Source organism: Myotis brandtii, unplaced genomic scaffold (assembly GCF_000412655.1).
Source record: "Myotis brandtii unplaced genomic scaffold, ASM41265v1 scaffold71, whole genome shotgun sequence".
Lineage (NCBI taxonomy): Eukaryota > Metazoa > Chordata > Mammalia > Chiroptera > Vespertilionidae > Myotis > Myotis brandtii.
The window spans coordinates 6,079,876-6,101,231 of NW_005370787.1; the positions used below are offsets into that span (position 1 = coordinate 6,079,876).

The window sequence follows — 21,356 nt, forward strand, 5'->3', positions numbered from 1 at the left end:
ATAATCATGTAGCAGCACTTCCATGACACCTTCCAGCATAGGGATCAGTAGAGCTAGCTGCTACTGGGTGGGCAGCATTCTGATGAAAGACATGGCATAGATTCCTCTGTGCTACAGTCTATGACTCCTCTAATTGAATACAACCTATCTTCCTTCAAAGCAATCCTATCTAATAAAAGAGTAATATGCAAATTAACCATCATTCTGTGACAAAGATGGCAGTGCCCATAGAGGCTGGGCAGGATGCTGGCAGCGTCACCCTGGCAACGTGAGCCCAGCAGGCAATCGGGGCCCACAGGCAGCACCCAGCAGGGCTTTCTGGGCATCGCCACGGTGACTGGGGAGCAGGCAAGTGGGGCCCGCATACAGCACCCAGCAGGGCCTGTTGGGCAATGGCGGCAGCAACCTGCAAGCAGCACTCAGCAGGGCCTGCTGGGCAGTCACCATGGCGACCCGCGAGCAGGCAAAGGGGGCCCGCAGGCAGCACCCAGTAGGGCCTGCTTGCTCATCCCCGTGGTTGGAGCAGGCAGGCCCCACAGAGAGGAGAGAACCATGGGGAGTGGGCCCAAGCCATCAGTAACACATCACCTGAGGGTTCCTGAATTGGAGAGGGTGCAGGTCGGGCTGAGGGACCTCGCCACCTGCCCTCCCCCACCCACATTCACAAATTTCATGCACAAAGCCTCTAGCCTATATATAAAAGCCCAGCTAACAGAATGGTGGAATGACCAGAACAACCAGAATGATTGCTGGCTATGATGTGCACTGCGGCAGCCAACTGGCCTGATCGGGGGTGAGGCCAGCCATCCAACCACCCGTGGCCCCTCTCCCCTCTGCCGTCCCTGCCCCTGATTGCCCCCCCCACTCTCCCGAATTGGAGAGGGTGCAGGTAGGGCTGAGGGACCTCCCCGCCTTCCCTCCCCCACCCCCTGCACAAATTTCATGCACCAGGCCTCTAGCCTATATATAAAAGCCCAGCTAACAGAATGGTGGAATGACCAGAACGACCAGAATGATCGCTGGCTATGATGTGCACTGCGGCAGCCAACTGGCCTGATCGGGGCCCCGATTGGAGCACCTCCCCCCAGCCGGCCCCACCCTTGATCGGCCCCCAACACCCCGATCGGGGGTGGGGCTGGCTGGCCAACCACTCACGACCTCTCCCCCCCATCGGCCCAGCCAAGGGGCCCCCATCAGGTTGGGCCGACCAGACTCCACCCATGCACGAATTCGTGCACCAAGCCTCTAGTAGTAATTATAAACCCAGAACTTCCATTCTTATTGATCTCCTCTGTATTAAACTCTTGCTTATACTACTTGAACTCACTGAGACTTCATTTTAAAGTACTTCTGGCGATGCTGGGTTATGTGCTACAAGGTTACTATCAAATGACCACTCGCCTTTTAATTCCTGTGAACATGTACATTTTTCCTACCTGCCAAACTCAGGGAAACACTGTCTCTCATCAGAAGAGAGTTTTGAATATAGGTTAGTGTCTGGTTTGAGAGGTAATCTGTAGCCTTGACTAAAGGTATTCAATAAAATGCTTCTCCTTGAATCTTATTACTTTAGCAGAATTTATTCTAGATTCGACTTCTTACATTTGTCTTGTTACTTTTAGCCTTCTATATAGACTTTACATTCCAGATCTTAACCATTATCATTATTATTTCGATGATGCTGATGGTTGTGCTCTGCACAGTAACTTAGATAGGCATCATATATTTCCTAATTTCAGAAATGCACTTTCCTAGTCATTTCTATACATAATTGTAATAAATTAGTTCTAAGTTTTCTTGTGCCTATTTCAGCTTCTGAATGCTCAGCTTGGACTGAACTGATTCCCTTGATCACTCAATTAGATATGACATAATTTGTTAGCCATTTATAGTTTGGTCATTATCACATTTTCATTACACTATTTGATTAGTAGAATTCAGTAAAAGAAACAGAGAATGTTCAAGCTATGTTTTTAATCCTCACTCAAGGATATGTTTTTATTGAGTTTAGAGAGAGAGGAAGGGAGAGGGGGAGAGGGAGTTACATCTCTGTGAGAGAAACATCAATGTGAGAGACAGCATCGATCACTTTCCTCCTATATGTATCCTGACCCCTGACCCAGGATTGAATCCTCAACCTAGGAAGTGCCCTGACAGGGAATCGAGACTCAAACCAACTGAGCCACACTGGCCAGGGTCATTCTAGTTATTTTAATAGACGGACTTAGGTACTTAAGGAATTATTTAAAGAGAAGGCTCTAATCTGGGACTCTTTGAGTGATCACATCACAACTAATCCTCTAGGGCAGTGGTCAGCAAACTCATTAGTCAACAGAGCCAAATATCAACAGTACAACGATTGAAATTTCTTTTGAGAGCCAAATTTTTTAAACTTAAATTATATAGGTAGGTACATTCCAAGAGCCGCATGTGGCTCGCAAGCCGCAGTTTGCCCACCACTGCTCTAGGGGAACAACTTGTTTTTAGGTTGTCACTGGACATAAGTCAACATCAAGAAGCCATGGTGTAATGCCTCTCGTACTGATAAGGCTAAAGAATTACATCCAAAGCCACTGGCTAGAGATTAGATAGTCATATCAAAATACTGAAAAAAATTGCAACTGTTTTTTGACACAAGGGCCTGGAGGATGGATATGACATCTGAATGCTGCCATATAAAACTTTCATCTTTCCAAGAATGAATAGTTGCAAAAGATGAAGATAATTACACCCACCTATACGTTGCAAGTATCTCAAGACTGCTTCTAATTATCAGGACTTAATTCACAACTGAAACTCTGGCTAAAGAGGGATATATACTGTTATACTGTTCTACAAAATCATAAAATGGGTCAATCACATTTGAGACACCCAGTTAAAAATATCTGCTGCAGATATGTATGTATGTATGCCTCTCGGTTGTTTTTTTTAAAAAAATATTATAAATAATGTATACCAGCTTTAAAAGTATCATCTTTTTAATGAGATAATTGCCAGACAATTTTATTGTCATCAGACTTCCCTGAAGTTATGCTTTTGGTTTCAGAAAGGGGCACACTGGCTGCCAGAGTCACTGATGAGCTCCGACTGGAAACAGTGTAAGTCATTCCTGTGTATGTAGGGTGTTGGAAGAATGTACTGGATAAAGTAAAGTTATAATGGATGGTGAATTTTAAAGATACTAGGCAATTTTTTATATTTCTATTATTATATATACATTTTCAAATTGTAGTGGAATTCATCACCTCAGAGGACATTTATTTACCCAATAGGAGGGAGACACACAAACATTATTTTTGTAGGTAATAGTGCATACAATTGAGTTTCTAAATCAATTTGAATCCCATAGGAGAGATAATTGACTTGAAATTCAAGGTTTTATTGATTTGCAGGATAGTACTTATTTCATTGCATCATTTCCAGAAATGTTTAAGTAGTTCTCTGAAAAGTATAACTTATACACGATGGGTTTAGATGGTTTCAAACTTACTGTCAGTGAGTTTTTAATCATTGAACAAAGTAATTATCAGTTTAATTATTGCAAATGTATAGCTAAAGGCAAGTGATCAAAATAATAAAAGTATTTTCAAGCATATTTTATTCATTCTTGATCAAATGTTTTATTGCTTAAAAATAGGTCTGTGTGTTATTTGTAAAATAAACAAATGATCACTTTGGATATAAATACATATTGCTTTTGATATATATTACCTTATTTCTTATCTTGTCATGGATAGTAAATTTATATGCACATCCTTAGAAATACTACCAATGCAAAACTAAAATTGTTTTTAGATAAGCTAGCAACTACTGATTTGCACAAGTGATTAAAAATTTAATAATTCATAATTATTTGGCAAATTTGTGAGAAGTGATTTAATTTAAAAAATTATTGCTGACATACTTGTGTGCTCGGTTGACTTCCATAATATGCATAAAATCTGTTTGTTTTTGACATTCCTGATTTGTTATCTTAATCAATACATGATTCTAACTCAACTTTTCTGTAACTACAGAAAAAACAACATAGTCTCACCAATGATTTGGGGGTATGGGGGACATCTGTAATACTTGCAACAATAAAGATAAATTTAAAATAAAAATAAAATAAGTTCAGTTACTTTTATATAATGTTCAATAATAATATAACTTCTAAAACCTAAGTGTAATACTTTTGTCATCATGTTTACAGTATATTCATGTTGCATATTGCTCACATTTTTAAAAAAAAAAACTAGAGACCTTAAGTGCTAATTGGGAAAAATTCCTAAGCTCCAATACATACATTATTCCTATAAATAAGGGTTTAAAATTTTGGTTTTTTTTATACACGTAGTTGTGTACATGTGTTATTAGTTGCTTTTTCACTCATGGGTTTGAAGGTATAAGTGGTAAAGTGCACTTATCTCTATTCTCAAAACTCAGTTTTAAGAATTTATGTCAAATAACACTAGATTCCCATTATTATATTTGTTAGGGACCGATTCAAATAATGTTATCAACTCATATCCATGTAATGATTTTCATTACGCATATCAATAGTGCCAGGCTGGCTAGTTCAGAGAACATGCATCAGCCACACATAGTGCCTAGAATTGCCTCCCTCAGCCTTTCCACATGCTGGTATGATTTCGGAAAACAGACTTTACCTCTGGACTCAAAATATAATTTGTCTATAATGAAATTCAGGGTCCAGTAACCTTTACTATATTTTTACATCATTGAAGTAATAAAGATGTTCAAAAATTTTGAATTTAAAGAGTAAATATCTTGTTCACTTAATAAATATTATTAGGAAGTTTAGTAGCAATTAATCATTGCAAATAGAAGTGAATGGACTAGCAGTACATACCACCACAGACCAACAGTCTTTTTCTTTGAAAAGCTCTCTTTCTCAAAAATATAAATTCAAGTATACCCTTCCCTATATAAGATGGGTCAATAATAAAAGGTTCCAAGTCGGAGGATTTGCCCATACAGACGAATATGATATCTACACTTCCTGATTCTAAACTTATACACAATGGCCTTACACAATTTAAACTTAGAAGTTTAAAATGTAAAGCCCCATACAAGTAGGAGATTCTCCACCTATGGTATCATATATAGTCTAAGCTTTGTATTTTTAACAATATGAACAATATATATGTGTGTGTATATCTATAGCTATACATATTTATCTCACTTAGGATGAGTTTAACTTGTGTGAAAATAAGCAAATATCAGTAGCATCTTTGCATTTTAGATGGAGTCAGGACACTTTTTTATCCTCATAATTAAAAGTAAACTTTGTCTACTTGAGAACATAAAAGCAGGAAGTTGAATACAAACTGTTACTTGGTTACTGAAAGACATCCAAATTGGAGACAGCATAATTTATTAGTTACGACTACAGCAATATGGAAGACTTTAGACATTGATGAACAGGAAATATTTTTATATAAATAGTGCCTAAAAATTAAATATATATATATTCATTTCTTTTTAGCACTTTTCTCCCACATAGACCAAAAGCTTATGTTAATTAAAATTATATTGAATGAAAGTTTTTTGTATGGGTTGAAGAAAAACTAAAAATTTGAGCTCAGACATTGGAAAATGCAACGTGAATAAGGAGAAGAGTAAGAGAAGTAGGAAGGCCTTATTATTAGTTTATTGTCAGCATGTCTGGGTGAATTATTAATTATATTTTTGATATTGTATTCATTTCCTCTTGCTGCTATAATAAATTGCCTGACTTGATGGCTAAAAAACCCCTCTGATTAACCATGTGATAGTTCTGGGTGTCAGAAGTCCTAAGTGGATCTCTCTGGGCTCAAATCAAATGTTGGCAGGGCTGGGTTCCTCCAGGTGCCCTAGGGGAGAAGCCATGTCCTCCCTACCCCTTCACTTATTAAACTCCGGTTGTGACCGGTTTCCCATACAGACAGGAATGGCTTGATGGGACTTTTTCATGCAGCATGTCCAGAGCACTGTCACTACTGCCTCCCTCTTTGACTTATAAGGACCCTTTTTTAAGTGGGATCCTCCCACATAATTGAGGATAATATCCCCATTTTAATGTCTGCTGATTATCACCCTCAATCCCATTTTCAATCTAATTCTCTTTTCCATATAACATAATACAATCCCAGATTCCCAGATTAAGACATGGATAACTTTGAGGGACCAACATGTTGTCTTAAAGGAGACATGTATATGAAGTTATTATATTAAATATAATATTTAGTCATTGCTTTAAAAGATTTATGTGGTGAAAGTGACAGCTAGAGTAGGGAGACCTAATTCTCTTTTCCATGTAACATAATGCAATCCCAGATTAAGACATGGATAATTTTGAGGGGCCAACATGTTGTCTTAAAGGAGACATGTTATATATGAAGTTATTATATTAAATATAATATTTAGTCATTGCTTTAAAAGATTTATGTGGTGAAAGTGACAGCTAGAGTAGGGAGATGAAAAAATAATGTGAGTAAGGATGGGGGATAAAAACAATAATTGCTATAGCACCTGACCTTCTCTAGTAAGCCTTGTTGTTTCATATGAAAAAAGCATCAGTTGAGTATCTCAGAATAGATATGTTTAATAATTTCCTTATAAGTAGAATGTGAAGCTTTATAGATACTTAAAAAGCAGTTAAACATAGAACATTATAGTCCAATTTTGAGAAATATACCTAAGACATGGCAATAACACCAATAAATAAAATAGCCCATAATAAAAAATGAGGCATTAAAGTTTATTGGATCTGTAAAACTCTGAAAACTTTTTGCAAAATAATTCTATGGACTAAGTTCAAATAATTTCATGCTTTATAATGACAGGCACTTATTTTAGGATGCTTCACTGAACTACAGATATTAGAAAGTTAAAAATTCTCTATACTCATTAATAAGTATTTATCTATTTGAATTTCTAGCTCTACAAAAACAGAAGTTCACATACTAAGACTTAGAACTCTAGGATGGGAAATGCATGTTTACTTTTTGTATTTTGTGTTTTAATGGCATCATTTAAACTCTAATTATGCGTGAAATTATATTGGATTTCTCACTAAATTCAGAGGAAGAAATATTTTCATGAATCATTCTTTGGTAAACATTTCTAAAACTGTATTGCTGATACAGCTCATCAACTAAACCTTATGAGAAATAAAATGTATGGAAGGAAAACACTAATTAGCAAGATTTTCTATCCCACATACACATGTGAAATTCCCATTAATGTCAATCACCAGGAAATGGCTTTCTGCAGAATACCCCTGGGTGAGGATGTACATCTTCCCTTGCCTTTCCAATTAGAAACACATTTTTTTTCTTCAAGTTGTCAACAAGCTGCATTACATTTTAGATCTAAAACTTTGGTTTCCATAAAAAGAGAATGTTACTTAAATGTTCAGATGAGATATACTATATAATAAAGAGCTGATATGCTAATTAGACCAAACAGCAAAACAACTGTCTGGACGACCTTCTGGACGAAGCCTGGAATGCGAGGGCCGAGCCCCTTGCGCGAATTTCATGCATCAGGCCTCTAGTATATTATAAAATGTAGTTTTTGAAGGTAATTTTAAATTAATTTATTTTATAGTTGTTTTATATTCACTATACTGCATCATCTCTATAAATGAATTTTCCATTGAATAGTAGCCAAGATTTACCATTAGTTTCATGTAAAAGCAGCCTATTTGATTCTTTTAATGTTATTTTAAATAATTGTGTTAGAACTGAGTACTGCCATTTAGACTACACAAGTGTTCTCCATAACCTAGAAACACTGCAGTGCACTAATTTAATATATAATGTATTAAATATTGAGGCATTTCACCATGCTGTGGTAATGTGTAAAATTGTTCTCAATAGTACAAAATATAACAATGTTCTTGCTCAGGACAAATAAGAAGTAACAAAAATAAGCACTGTGTTCTACCAAAATACACATAATTTTGCTTACCAGCTAACCCTTAAAATATGTAAAAACTATATAAAAATTGTGTCAACAAAGATTAATTTCTCTACAGACAGTAACAATTACTTCCTAGATTCATATAAACTGTTTTATGTGTTGCATGGGGTATATTAGTCAGTGTTCCCCAGAGAAACTGGATTCCCCAGAGAAACAGATTGTATGGGAGTGAGAAAACCGACTTTTTATAGGAATAGGCTCCTGTGATTATGGAGACTGAGAAGTACAGTCAGCCATCTGTAAAATGGAGAAACAGAACAACAATATAAAATTCAACCTGAGTCCAAAATCCCAAGAACCAGAAGCTGCCCTGTCCAAGGGCAGAAGATAGATGGACATGCCAGCACAATGTTCTCATTCTATCTCAGCACAATTAGAGATAGAATTTGCCTTTCTTCCTTAATTTTCTTCTATTCAGGCCCCCAATAGATTGGATGATTGTCACTCACATTGGTGAGGGGAGATCTTCTTTAGTTTGTCTACTGATTCACATGTTAGTCTATTCTGGAAACACTCTCACAGACATATGCTTTATCAACTATCTGGGTATCCCTTAGCTCAGTCATTTTGACATATAAAATTAACAATCAAATACTCCAAAATATTGCAGGCTCATAAATTATACGACATATATGGTAACAATGTTATTATCCATGGTTTATATTGATTATTGGGACAATGGCTTAATTTGGATGACAGATTCAATTACCATTGCAGGAGATGGGACTTAAAGTCAAACTTTTAGAGTTAATATTTATTTCCCATTATGTTCCAAACACAAGCAATGTAACATCATTTTATCTGGTTTTAGTAAACCATTGAGTTAAGTTACTCAACATAGTACATAAGAGCATTGTGCAGACGTTTTATCCTATTCTCTGAAACTCATCAACACTGTGTTTAACAAATTGGGTATCTTCACAGTAGAACCAACCAGAAACTCATGGTTAAAAGTCAATAAATATTGCCTCATGACTTGCAGGGAGAGAGGAGAAGTAATCTTTGTAAAATAGGAGCAGAACCTATTCAACAATAAAGATGCACTTTCTAGGAAGAAAAACTTCATCAGAACCCCATCCTAGAGTTTGGGAGAAGGTCATTCCTCTCGCTCAGTTAAAAGTAAAGGGATAAAGAAAGAGTTAACATGCTAACACCTGTCAAAATAAAGCTGGAGTGTCTACATTAATTTAAGAAAAACAAAACCTTTAGAGCAAGAAAAATTATCAGAAATAAAAAGGGGTACTACACACTAATAATATGGTCTACATAAGAAGAAGTTACATGAATTCCATGTTCACTGATTGGAAGACTCAATACGCAAATGTCAGTTCTTCATAAATGGTGCTGGGACAAGTGAACATCTGCATGGGAAAAAACAAAAAGGGAGAAACTTGACACAGACCTTATATCATTCAGAAAGTATAACTCACCATGATTACAGACCTAAATGTAAAATGTACAACAATGAAAATCTTTAAAAAATAGCAAAAATCTACATTATTTTGAGTTTGTCCATAGTTCATAAATATAATACTAATATCATACTACATGAAGGAACAACTGCTAACCTGGATTTTATTAAAATTTTAAATTTCTGCTCTGTAAAAGCCACCATTAAAAAGAATGAAAAAATTGCAAACTGGGAGAAAATATTATAAAAAAACATGCCAATAAAGAACATATATTGCCCGGTTGGCATGGCTCAGTGGTTGAGCATCAACCTATGAACCAGGAGGTCATGGTTTGATTCCCCATCAGGGCACATGCTTGGGTTGTGGGCTTGATCCCCAGTGTGGGGCATACAGGAGGTGGCCAATCAATGATTCTCTCTCATCATTGATGTTTCTATCTTTCTCTCCCTCTCCCTTCATCTCTGGAATAAATAAATAAAATATTTAAAATATATATATATATGTTAATACTATTCAAAGAATATATTAAAAAAACCCAAACAATAATAAGACATCTTCATAAAATGCCCATGGTATTAATAGAGGATATAATGAATGTATGGTATATGAGGACTCTCTATACTTTTTTCACAATAATTCTATAACTATTTAAAAATGTTAAAAACTTATTACAAAAAATAGTAATTGAAGAGGCTGAAAGACAAATTAAGACTAAGTACTTTACTCTTCCTAAATTCTCATCCGAAGTCATAGCATAATTAAGGCCTGCCACATAGCATAGATGGAGAAGATACTTGAGGATGGCTACCCAACAAGTCAAGGGTAATGAAGCAAACAGCTTTGTCATAATTGAACCATAGTTGTACTTCCAACACTTACACGAATCTATGCATGGACAAGTAGCTATAGACGAGTGATGGCGAACCTATGACACGCGTGTCAGAGGTGACAGGCGAACTCATTTTTTTGGTTGATTTTTCTTTGTTAAATGGCATTTAAATATATAAAATAAATATCAAAAATATAAATCTTTGTTTTACTATGGTTGCAAATATCAAAAAATTTCTATATGTGACACGGTACCAGAGTTAAGTTAGGGTTTTTCAAAATGCTGACACACCGAGCTCAAAAGGTTCGCCATCACTGCTATAGACATACAGATTGATGAATATTCTGTGTCTCTGTGTAAAGATTCTGAGGTTTGGAATGTCAATCAAGACTATGTCAAATTCAAATCTTACCTCTGAATAAAGCAGGTTTTGTCTTAAGAAAGCCACTTATTAACCATAATGTAAAAACAGAATAATTAACCATTAATTAAACTTATGTAGAAAATTAGTCAGGAAGGGTACTTACTAATATTGATTGAATGAATCTATATATATAAAAAGAAGTAATATGCAAATGAGGTTGGGTCTCCGTTAGGATCTCGACCAGCTTAGGAGGAGGGTCCAGGTAAGGCCCGGAGCCTGAGAGAACAACACTCAGGTACCGCTGGGAGCCTGAGAGATCAACACAGAGGGGTGCCTTCTCCGAGCCTCCATGGTGCAGCTGGGGGCAGGCCCCCAGCGGACACACACACACACAGGGCGCCTACTCTGAGCCTCTGACATGGCTAGGGGCAGGCCCCCAGCGGGGACACACACACACACACACACACACACACACACACACACACACACACACGGCACTTGCTTCGAGCCTCCGTGGCCAGACTGCGGCTTAGGCCCACTCCTCCTGGGAGGAGTAGGACTTCCCCTGAGGCCTCCCGGACTGTGAGAGGGTAGGCTGGACTGAGGGACCTCCCCACCTCACCCCCAGTGCACAAATTTCGTGCACCGGGCCTCTAGTAAAAAAATAAAAATCCTGACTTGTGAATCTAGTTTGACAATATTGTCTACAAATTATTGAGAAGATGTTAATACAAAAGATATTGGAAAAGTTTGTTTTAAATTATTTTCTCTAAATTAGCACATTTTTGCTGGATAAGGGAGGCCAAGGCATAAGGAGAAAACTAGAAGGATTTTTGGACTCAAAAGATGAGAGTATGAGCAATGATTTTCAGAATCAGAAACAAGGACAATGGAAAAGGAGAAAATTATGGTCAACATTTGTTAACTTAGTAAATATGCAGAGTGGTGAGAGAAATAGTAAAATTAAGGATTGGATTTTCTGCCCTTAACTCTTTCCTGACAGGCTTTCTATGTAGAAAGCAAGGCTGATGGATCATAACTCAGATATTTAAATTATGTTACTCATTAAACTTAACAAGACTGGACCAGAGAGAAATTTAGGGCATCTTTATGTTGTGGAAGAGTATATATTAGCCATGGTAATAGCTGATTTTAGAGATCATTTGTTTTTGTGAAAAGATAAAAAGTATACAACGTGTTTAAATGGTTGTGCTGATGTTCCATTTTGACAATAATGACAGCACAATTGTGAAGGGGAATTGCTCATTTACAAACTATAATGACAAATCTTAATCCAGCAATAACTGCAAATGTACTCCATTACACATGTAATTGGCAGTAATCTGTATCTAAGCACTGGTCCAGAAAGACAACAGTTGAAGACAAAATTCTCATTTCCTAGATGTATTGTGTTCCTTGAAATAAATAGCCTAATAACTTGTTATTAAGGCATACATTATTTTCTAACAATATTAATATGAATTTTTACAATGTTCACATTTATATTCAACTATCTGAAAAGACTAGGCATTTGGCTTAATGAAATTCTAGTCATTTATCTCGAGGTTAAGGATATACACTGCTTTGTAACACAAAAAAAGTTTATATTTGTCTGAGTTTAGTTTAATATCATCTTTTAATGGAATGCTATACCTTTAAATCAGTGTAATATAATGAAGGCTTCATAAATATTAGACTCATTGCCTACAAAAATAGTTTAATAACAGGCAAACTGCTATAGGTCAGTGTTATAACCAACTTCATGAGCATTAAAGAAAATTGCTACAGCTATGAGAAACACTACAAGGAACAGGAAAGTTAATGGAGACTATTTCTGGTGGCTACCATTTAGTCATGATTAGCTGTTCTCTTTCTCTTAAAATTGGCAAATCTATGCCACACATGATCACAATACCAAAAGTTTTGTTTTCAGTGTTGTTTATTTTCCTTTAAGATTACAGATGCTTGTGTTGTAATAACTATGCATGGTGACAGGTGGGTACTAGAATATCAAGGGGAACACTGCAAATCTAAAGATTGCTTAAACCACTATGCAATACACTGGAAAGTAATACAAAATAATATTGAAGTAAACTATAAATAATAAATAGTTAAATATAAGGAAAAAATTACAGATGCTTAAATACACATTTTATACTCTCATTATCTGTTTTTAAAAACTATTTTCACAAATAACAGATTCATGCATAAGCTTGTAATTATTCTTTCTATACAAGACCAGCGTTCCTTTGATCATCTCCTTAATAGAATCCCCTGCCCACTTACCTCGAGATAATCACATTTATTATTTTGGTGAGTATCTTCTCACTTCTTTCTAAAGTTTTAAACACACACACACACACACACTTTTTAAATACTTTTTAAAGTTTAAATGTGTGTATTTAAAATACTAAGTATTTAATTGGAAATAACCTAAATGCTTATGATTAAGGAAATGGCTGAGATATCAAATATTTGTGGTTATATTCATATTACAAAATAGTATATAAAATTGATAACATTTAATAACTATTCAATGAAAAGAAAGTTTTTGTGTCACTGCTAACATAGAAAAATATTTGTTATATTCTTTAAAAATAGCTTTACAATTCCTTTATATTTTATATATTCCTTAAAGAATGCAAATATTACTAAGAGCTACACTTGCATAATTAGGTAAAGAGTTTGTGTTGAGGCAATGGCTATATGGCAGGACAGGAGGCTAGATACTAAGTTTGAGTCAAATAATAAAATGCTTAATACCTTTGTAAAAGGATTTTTCTCTTTCCTCCTCCTCTCTTTCTCTTTTTATTTCCCATTTTTACAGTAGATATTCTATGGGAGTTTGAATCAAGGGACAGGTATGGTCATATATAGCTACTTAAAAAATAAATTTGGTCTCCATGTTGAAGTTGGATCACATGACAGGAAAACTGCAGGGAATCAAATTTGAAAATCATTGCAATAATATATGTGAGAGATGGTGAGGACCCAGTCCAGCTCCTGGCACAGTAACACTAAAAAAGTCTATACTAGTCTGGTGAAAGTCAAAATGTTTCTGTCAATAATATGCATAACAATAATAGTAGAAATTAATATATAGGGTGTCCCCTAAAATGTATAGATACTTTGAATGATTATAAAGTCAGTGTCTATTAACCTACCATTCTTTTTCAAAACTTAAAATATTCTACAGAAATAAATAATCTTTTTTGTCAACACCCATTTTCAAACTGATGATCGTTCTGGTCCAGGTACTGCTGATAACGTGAAGCAAAGGAATCAGAAACATTAAGAATCATTTTGTTCGGTGTTTGTGCACCCTCAATTTTTCTATTGTTGCTGGTTTTGTACCATAAACTTTATCTTTTATGTATCCTTTAAAAAAAGTCTAGTGAATACATTTTCTTTGTTCAAAGCTTAGTCTGGCTTCATCCATTATTTTAAATCAGTTAAACCTGAAAAGGAGTGAATTAGCTGTTGAGTTATCAGCTGTTAAAGTATATATACACACTTTGAATAATTATAAAGGCAAGTTTTGTACTACAACTATGTTTTCAAACTTCCAGTATCATTTTAGAATAGATTTCCTTTGTTCAAAACTTAGTCTGGCTGTAAAGAAGGAAACATCAACTAAGTTATCAGCTGTGAAAATTGTGTATACCTGTTTTTGGGACACCCTGTATCATTGCAAGGTGCCTGGAACTTTACAAGTCAACTTCAAATATATTATACTAATTGAATATCTCATAATTACTGAGTTTGAGATGGAATGTAATTGATAAACTAACATTTATATTATCCAAATATGATTTTTGGACTAAGACAGATTATTACTTCAACAATAACTTTATCAACTCTCTATTTGATGAAATAATCACAGTTTGGTAAGTATGGTGGGGGATTAGTACTTAAGAGCAGGGTATGCTCTCATGATAATTCAAATGGTACAGTTAAATATAATTAATTAGTTTTTTTACTAGAGGTTTTATAGTAAATACATAAACAAAGGCATCTAGTTATGCAGTTTGGACAAGAAGGATAAAGCTTTATTTACAGAAGACATGACCTGGTTGTTACAAAATTGCAAAGAAGTACACATACATATGCACACATACACATTCCTACTGAAACTAAATATGAGAAAGCAAGTTACAGAAAAATCATCTCATGAATTGGAAAACTCATTACTGTCAAGATGATAATTCTCAAATTGATTTATGAATTCAAAAATTTATCTATGAAAATTCTAGAATAATCTTTTGTAGATATTGCCAAGCTCATCTTAAAATGTACATAGTAATTTAAGTGACATATAATAGCCTACATTATTTTGAAAAATAAGAACAAAGGTGCAGGAGTTAATATTACACAATTTCAACACTTCTATGAAGTTATCATACCTAGATATTACAGTATTGCCACAAGATAGGCTTGTGGATCAGTGAAACAGAATTGACAATTTAGAAATCTATATATCTACACTAATAAAAGACAAAGATGCTAATTGACCATACCTTCGCTACACCCACCAGCCAATCAGAGCAACTATATGCAAATTAACCCAACCAAGATGGTGGTTAATTTGCATATACTGGCTGGGAGCGAAGACTGAAGACAACGTGGAAGCTAAGCGCTACAGAAGGGAGCAAAGTAGAGGTGGCAGAGACAGGAACAAAGCCAAGGTGGTGGAGGTGGGAGGCGGGAGGGAAACCAGCCGGGCAGCGGAGCAGGAGGGTGGGAAAAACCCAGCTGCGCCGCAGAGCGGGAGGGGAAAAAACCAGCTGCGCGGCGAAGCGGGAGCAAAGCCCGCCTCAGCAGGTTTCACTCCCTTCTCTGCTTGACTCCAGCTACAGGAAGCCCTCTTCTTGCAGGAATCTTCCTGCAATGGGCCTCTAGTATATATATAAAAGCCTAAGCGACCTTTATTATCAGATGACCAGATGACAGGATGACCGGCCGGTAGCTATGATGTGCACTGACCACCAGGAGGCAGACACTCAATGCAGGAGCTGCCCTCTAGTGGTTAGTGAGCTCTTACAGCCAACCTCCCACTGCCGCCCAACCTGCTGTGGTCCCTCCCCTCGGCCAGCTGGCCGGCCCTGATGGCTCTGATTGGGACTGGGTGAGATGACCCCGATCTGCCGGGAGGGACCCCACCTGTGCATGAATTTGTGCACCAGGCCTCTAGTAAACTCATATTTGCCAATGATGCCAAGACAATCCAATGGAGAAAAAACAGGTTTTTTTTCTACAAATGATCTGCAACAATTGGATATCCACATTACTCTATTACTCCAGAAGCTTATCCAAGTTATATACACAAACTCTCATTTACTAATTTACAGACTATGAGTTGACCATGTTTAGGATGAGGAATATTATGAATATGATATTAAACTTTGTAGTTTTGAGATGCTAAATATTTAGCCTTGTGGAAATGATGACTAAGAAACTGGATACATTAGCCTGGAATCTGTCCCAACTGTTTCTTGGACTGGTTTCAAGCACCTGCAAAATTAGAATCTGATAGAATTGTTTTTCAAAAGGGAATTCAAACTTAGAAAAAAATGACAAAAGAAGGAAAACTAAACAACACTATTGAAAAGCAAAACAAAGCTATAGGAAAGAATGCATGGTTTAGCACAAGAAAAGATAACTCAATGAAACCAAATGAAGTGTTCAGGGACAGATAGAATAACAATAATATGAAGAGACACAAACTCATCTATATGTATAAAAGCCTAATAGGCTAAGTGTCCAACCATTAGGTCAACCATTCCACCAGTCACTATGATGTGCACTGACCACCAGGGGTCAGACGCTCTGACTGGTATGTTATCTTGCTGCTGGGGTTCGGCCTATTGGGACTGGGCAAGACAGGCCGGACATGCCCTGGAGCCCTCCTGCAGTCCCTCCTCTGCCCCGATCAGCCCCAATCGGGACTGGGCGAGATGAGCTGGACACGGCCCCAATCAGCCCCAATCGGGACTGGGCGAGATGAGCTGGACACGCCCTGGAGCCAACCTCCTGCAGTACCTCCCCAGCCTCTAAAATATTTCTTCTAATTAACTTCCTTTCAATGTGCACAAATCCATGCACTGGGCCTCTAGTTAGTAAATAATGATATGAAGATGTTCGCTCTACAACTGCTAAACTGGTAATATTTAGAAATCTAGGAAATGCTAGGTGTTGGCAAGAGTGTGGCAGAGATATAAATGCTGAGCATACAGCCATTCTACATAACAATTTGATGCAACTCAGTCAAATTAAGAACAAGCATATCTGTTACTTTTCCCAGAGAGAGTGTTCCATAGCTATGAGATGAGACATAAGCAAGGACATGGGGAGTTGTATGTAAGGTTGGTGTCTTATCCCTGGGGTATAGTAGGGGAGGAGCTCCAATGTGGCGCCATTTTCTTGAACTTGCATGTCTCCACACGGGTGGTGTTGACAAGCTTATCCCCAGTCTGACTCAAGCCTTAGCAGAATGACCCTGGGCTTTACCCAGAACATGGAGAAATAGGTAGTATTGTGAGTAGCTGTCACAAGGCCCTTGTGTGAGCCAGAGAAGCACCCTATTTTGCAGACGGCTATTTCTTATGCATTCCCCTAGTTTTAGAGGAGCATGGGGTATGTCACCTTGTCAATGTCCCTTAGGTACATCTGCAGGCTACAAAGTCACCTAACTATAGTATAGAATTTGATCCTCCATAACTGAGTGACCCATTGCTTATGACATCTGTCATTTGGTCAATCTACTTCATTCATTTCTGTGGGCCACAGGTAACTGACATCCTGCTTATCTTGCTTCTGCTGTGTGTGTATTTGGTCTTATTGTGTCCTGTCCTTACTGAACAAAGCTATGGCAGACTGGTAGGCCAACCAATTAGTCACTGCTGCTTAGGGAATGTTTGATTCCTTGACAGATGGTGGACAGGTAAAAAATGGTAGATACACATTAAAAAATATAAAGCAGTCAGAAGCAATGTGTTATATATACACAGAACAACATTAATAGATCTTAAAATACAGAATCTCAGGTAAAATAAACAAAATATAGAATGAAATAAATGGGAGTAAAAAATAGGGATCTGAGTAATAATTAAATGAAATGAGAGAGGAACCCAGCATGGATTCTGATGATAATGTAGGTAGCTTTGGAAATTGAATAACTTCATCTTCTACATTTGAAATTTACAAAACCAAATTAAAATACAAACAATAACAAGAACTGAACAATTGCTGAAATAAATACCATTATTAGACAGAAAGTATTTTGTAGTGCTTTCAGGAAAATAAAATTAACCCTAGTGTTATAGTCAGTAGTCAGGCCTTTATGTCCCATTTATCCATAATCTTAAGCAATAAAGTTCTTAGAAATTAGTTATTTTAGTTTACAAGTCCAGTTACCCTGTGGGTTAATAGTTTAGTTCCGTGGTCGGCAAACTGCGGCTCGCGAGCCACATGCGGCTCTTTGGCCCCTTGAGTGTGGCTCTTCCTAAGCCTTAGGAGTACCCTAATTAGGTTAATAACAATGTACCTACCTATATAGTTTAAGTTTAAAAAATTTGGCTCTCAAAAGAAATTTCAATCGTTGTATTGTTGATATTTGGCTCTGTTGACTAATGAGTTTGCCACCCACTGGTTTAGTTGATTACTGGGTTCTCTGGTGAACACTTATTCCTTAGAAGGGAGGTTTCTTCTCTTTTTAAAACCTTGAAATGCATCATATTCTTCCCAACTTCCTTTACTGCCAGGTTATTTACCTGAAATCCTTACAACAGAGTCTGCAAGGCGGATTCTAAAATGATTTGCCTTTCTAAAGAAAGCTATCCTTGGTCCTGTCCAGACTGAATTTCTGTCTTGGACTGTGTTGTACATTAGCTGGCACTTAACTGCTACAGGAGATGAAAAAACACACAAGCACAGAACCCACTGATAGTGCAACCACCTACACAGTCAAGTATCTGAAAAGATTTAATTTATTCATTTAGGGAAATTCTACCTTAAAAATACTTTACACAACTTAAGCAATGAAAGTGCTGTGTTTTATTGCCAGAGATGAAAGATTTGCTTTAAAAAGCCTAGGTTTAAATTCTGAGGCTGACATTTTCAAGTTGTTTGGCTTGATTAAAATTTGAGCAAGTAAATTTAACCTCTCAGAATTTTAGTTTCCTGAACTTTGAGAAATGGATAATAACGTATGAATCACAGGACTGTTCTAAGGCACAAATGAGAAAATAAATGTAAAAGATTTTTTTTAATAAATTGGAATAAGTTTTACACAGATTACATACATATATGAATATATAATACATTAAAATATTCATTGTGTGTGTGTAGGATAGCCATGAAATAAAAATAAGCACTTTGAAAAACAACAGCATGTTTTTTATAAAACCAAATTCTGATATAGGCTAAATAAGGACAAATGTATAAAACACTAGGCAAGTGGTATTTTTCCCTCAACACAGAAAATAAGCATGAGCAAATAAGCAGGAATTGATTTCACATTGTGTCAAATTTTCAGTGACTCTCTTGAATTTAATTTTGTATCTCTTCTCTTATAAGATTTCAAAGGACAAAGAATGTGTGGGATAAAGTGGCATAAGTAAATAAGGTTATTTTTTAAAAAAATAAGTGTTCAATCACTTAATTACCCTATAAAATGCAAATTATATTTAAACTGGTCACTTTATCAATGCAATTTTCCTGGATTAACAGCAGCACTCATTGAATGTATCTCTAATAGAAACAAAGGTCTTCTTATCCCTTGCCTAGCTGCCAAGAGTATAGGTCTGTCTTGGTATTTGCTTTATTTCCATTCAGTCTTTCTCTTTCTTCTCTATATAGACTCATAGAAAACAAAAGTACAATCCTACCCATCTGTCATTTAAACAGATCAGTGAATCTAGTATGTGTATAGATATACATATCTATGCCATATAAACATTCACAATGTCTAAAAACAAGCTTTTGTAGGGTAGAAGTGTGTGTGTGTGTGTGTGTATCTGGGCTGTTTTCAGCACCTGTCCTTTCCAAAGCTCACATGAACCCCTGAAAAACTTCTGGCTCATAACTAAGGTCAGAAATGCCAGAATTGTGTGCTGGCAGAAGCTTTTGCAAAGAAAAACAATTTGATGGGTGACTGGATAAGATTCCAAATGAGAAAGAGCAAGCTCCCTAGCAAAAACAACAGGGGGAGCATAGCCAAAGAAGTAATTTTAAAGCACATTAAATGATCGAGATTGACCTTGCCACTTATGGAATACTAGAAGCCCGGTGCACAAAAATTTGTGCACTGGCGGGGGGGGGTGCGGTCCCTCAGCCCAACCTGTACCCTCTCACAGTCTGGGACCCCTCGGGAGATAACCACTTGCTGGCTTAGGCCCGCTCCCCTGGTGGCAGATGGCACGCCCGATCCCAAGGTGCCTGCCGCGTCTCCCCTGGTCGCACACCACAGGCCTGGATCCCGTGCTGGGGAGGGCGGTGGCTCGGGATCATGCTGCTGCCCGCCCTGGGCTGCACATGGCAGGCCCGGATCCCGAACTGGGGCAGGCAGCAGTTTGGGATCGCGCTGCTGCCCGCCCCCTGCCCCAGGCCGAACACGGCAGGCCCAGATCCAAAGGTGGGGCGGCGGCGGCTGGGGATCGCGCTGCCACCCATGCAGGGCGGCGCAGCGGGATCTGGCTGCAGTATGCAAATTTAATGGCCATCTTTGTTGGGTTAATTTGCATACTCTTCTGATTGGCTGATGAGCATAGTGAAGGTATGGTCAATTAGCATCTTTGTCTTTTATTAGTGTAGATTGGAGCGGAATCCCAGTTCAGACAACTCCAAATTAAAATATATTCATTTAAGAAGAGTTTGAAATATGGATATTAATCCTCACCCAAGGATTTTTTTATTGATTTTTAGAGAGGAAAGGAGAGAGACAGAAACATCACATAAGAGAAACATCGACTTGTTGTCTGTAATTTGCACCCAACTGGGGATCAAACTTGCAACCTAAGTATGTGCCTTTACCATGAACTGAACCCACAATATTTTTGTACAGATGACGCTCCAACCAACTGAACCACCTGGCTGAACTATTTTTTTTTTTAATTTAAATGTTGCCTTTGTCTTTATTCTCTTGCTATACTACCACAGCTACTGGTATTTAAAATCTTCAATGAATCCATACATTACTTAAAGACTGACTTATAGTAACAGAAATATTCCAGTTTAAATGTGTTATCCTTCCAAGAAAGAAAGGCAATGGAATGAAATCTGCTTACACTTGATTCCTGGGCTGGTTTTTACTGCTTGTGGAGTGAAAGAGGTTAGGGATCAGACAGAACTATGTTCATGAGGCACTTGCAGTGACTCTGGGCCAAAGTACATTTCCATAGTTGGCTCTGAGAACAACTCATGACATGCTGTGGCCGGGAGCTCTCTGCCTCTCCATAGACCCTTGTTCTGGCACTGAGCGCTCAAGCCTGTGAACCTCCAGGATGCCCATCTCCAGGACACAGGCATTCTTATAAGACATTTGGCAGAACTAAAACTTCTCTAAGGAGCTTTGCTACCTACATATAAGAAATATCCTGTGTAGACAGCAGCCTGAGTTAGAATAACACGTAAACATTTCTTTGAGAACTTCAGGATTGATTTCCATAAACATGTGGGTTGGAGATGTATTAGCTGGGTTTCCAGTTGCTCAACTAAAGAGAGCACTTTATTTGCAGTTTTATGTGCTTTTAAATGTCATCCTGTCATCCATTTACTACAATAAACT

General features: G+C 37.2%; 1 long non-coding RNA gene across 1 annotated transcript in view; it reads left to right on the forward strand.

The window, feature by feature from the left end:
* Positions 1-15,552, forward strand: part of LOC106724086 — an 18,219-nt gene extending 2,667 nt beyond the window's left edge. The window contains exons 2-3 of the long non-coding RNA XR_001359846.1: positions 8,024-8,026; positions 15,473-15,552. This is a non-coding gene — a long non-coding RNA (uncharacterized LOC106724086). The remainder of the gene's footprint in view (positions 1-8,023; positions 8,027-15,472) is intronic.
* Positions 15,553-21,356: the final 5,804 nt, after the last annotated feature.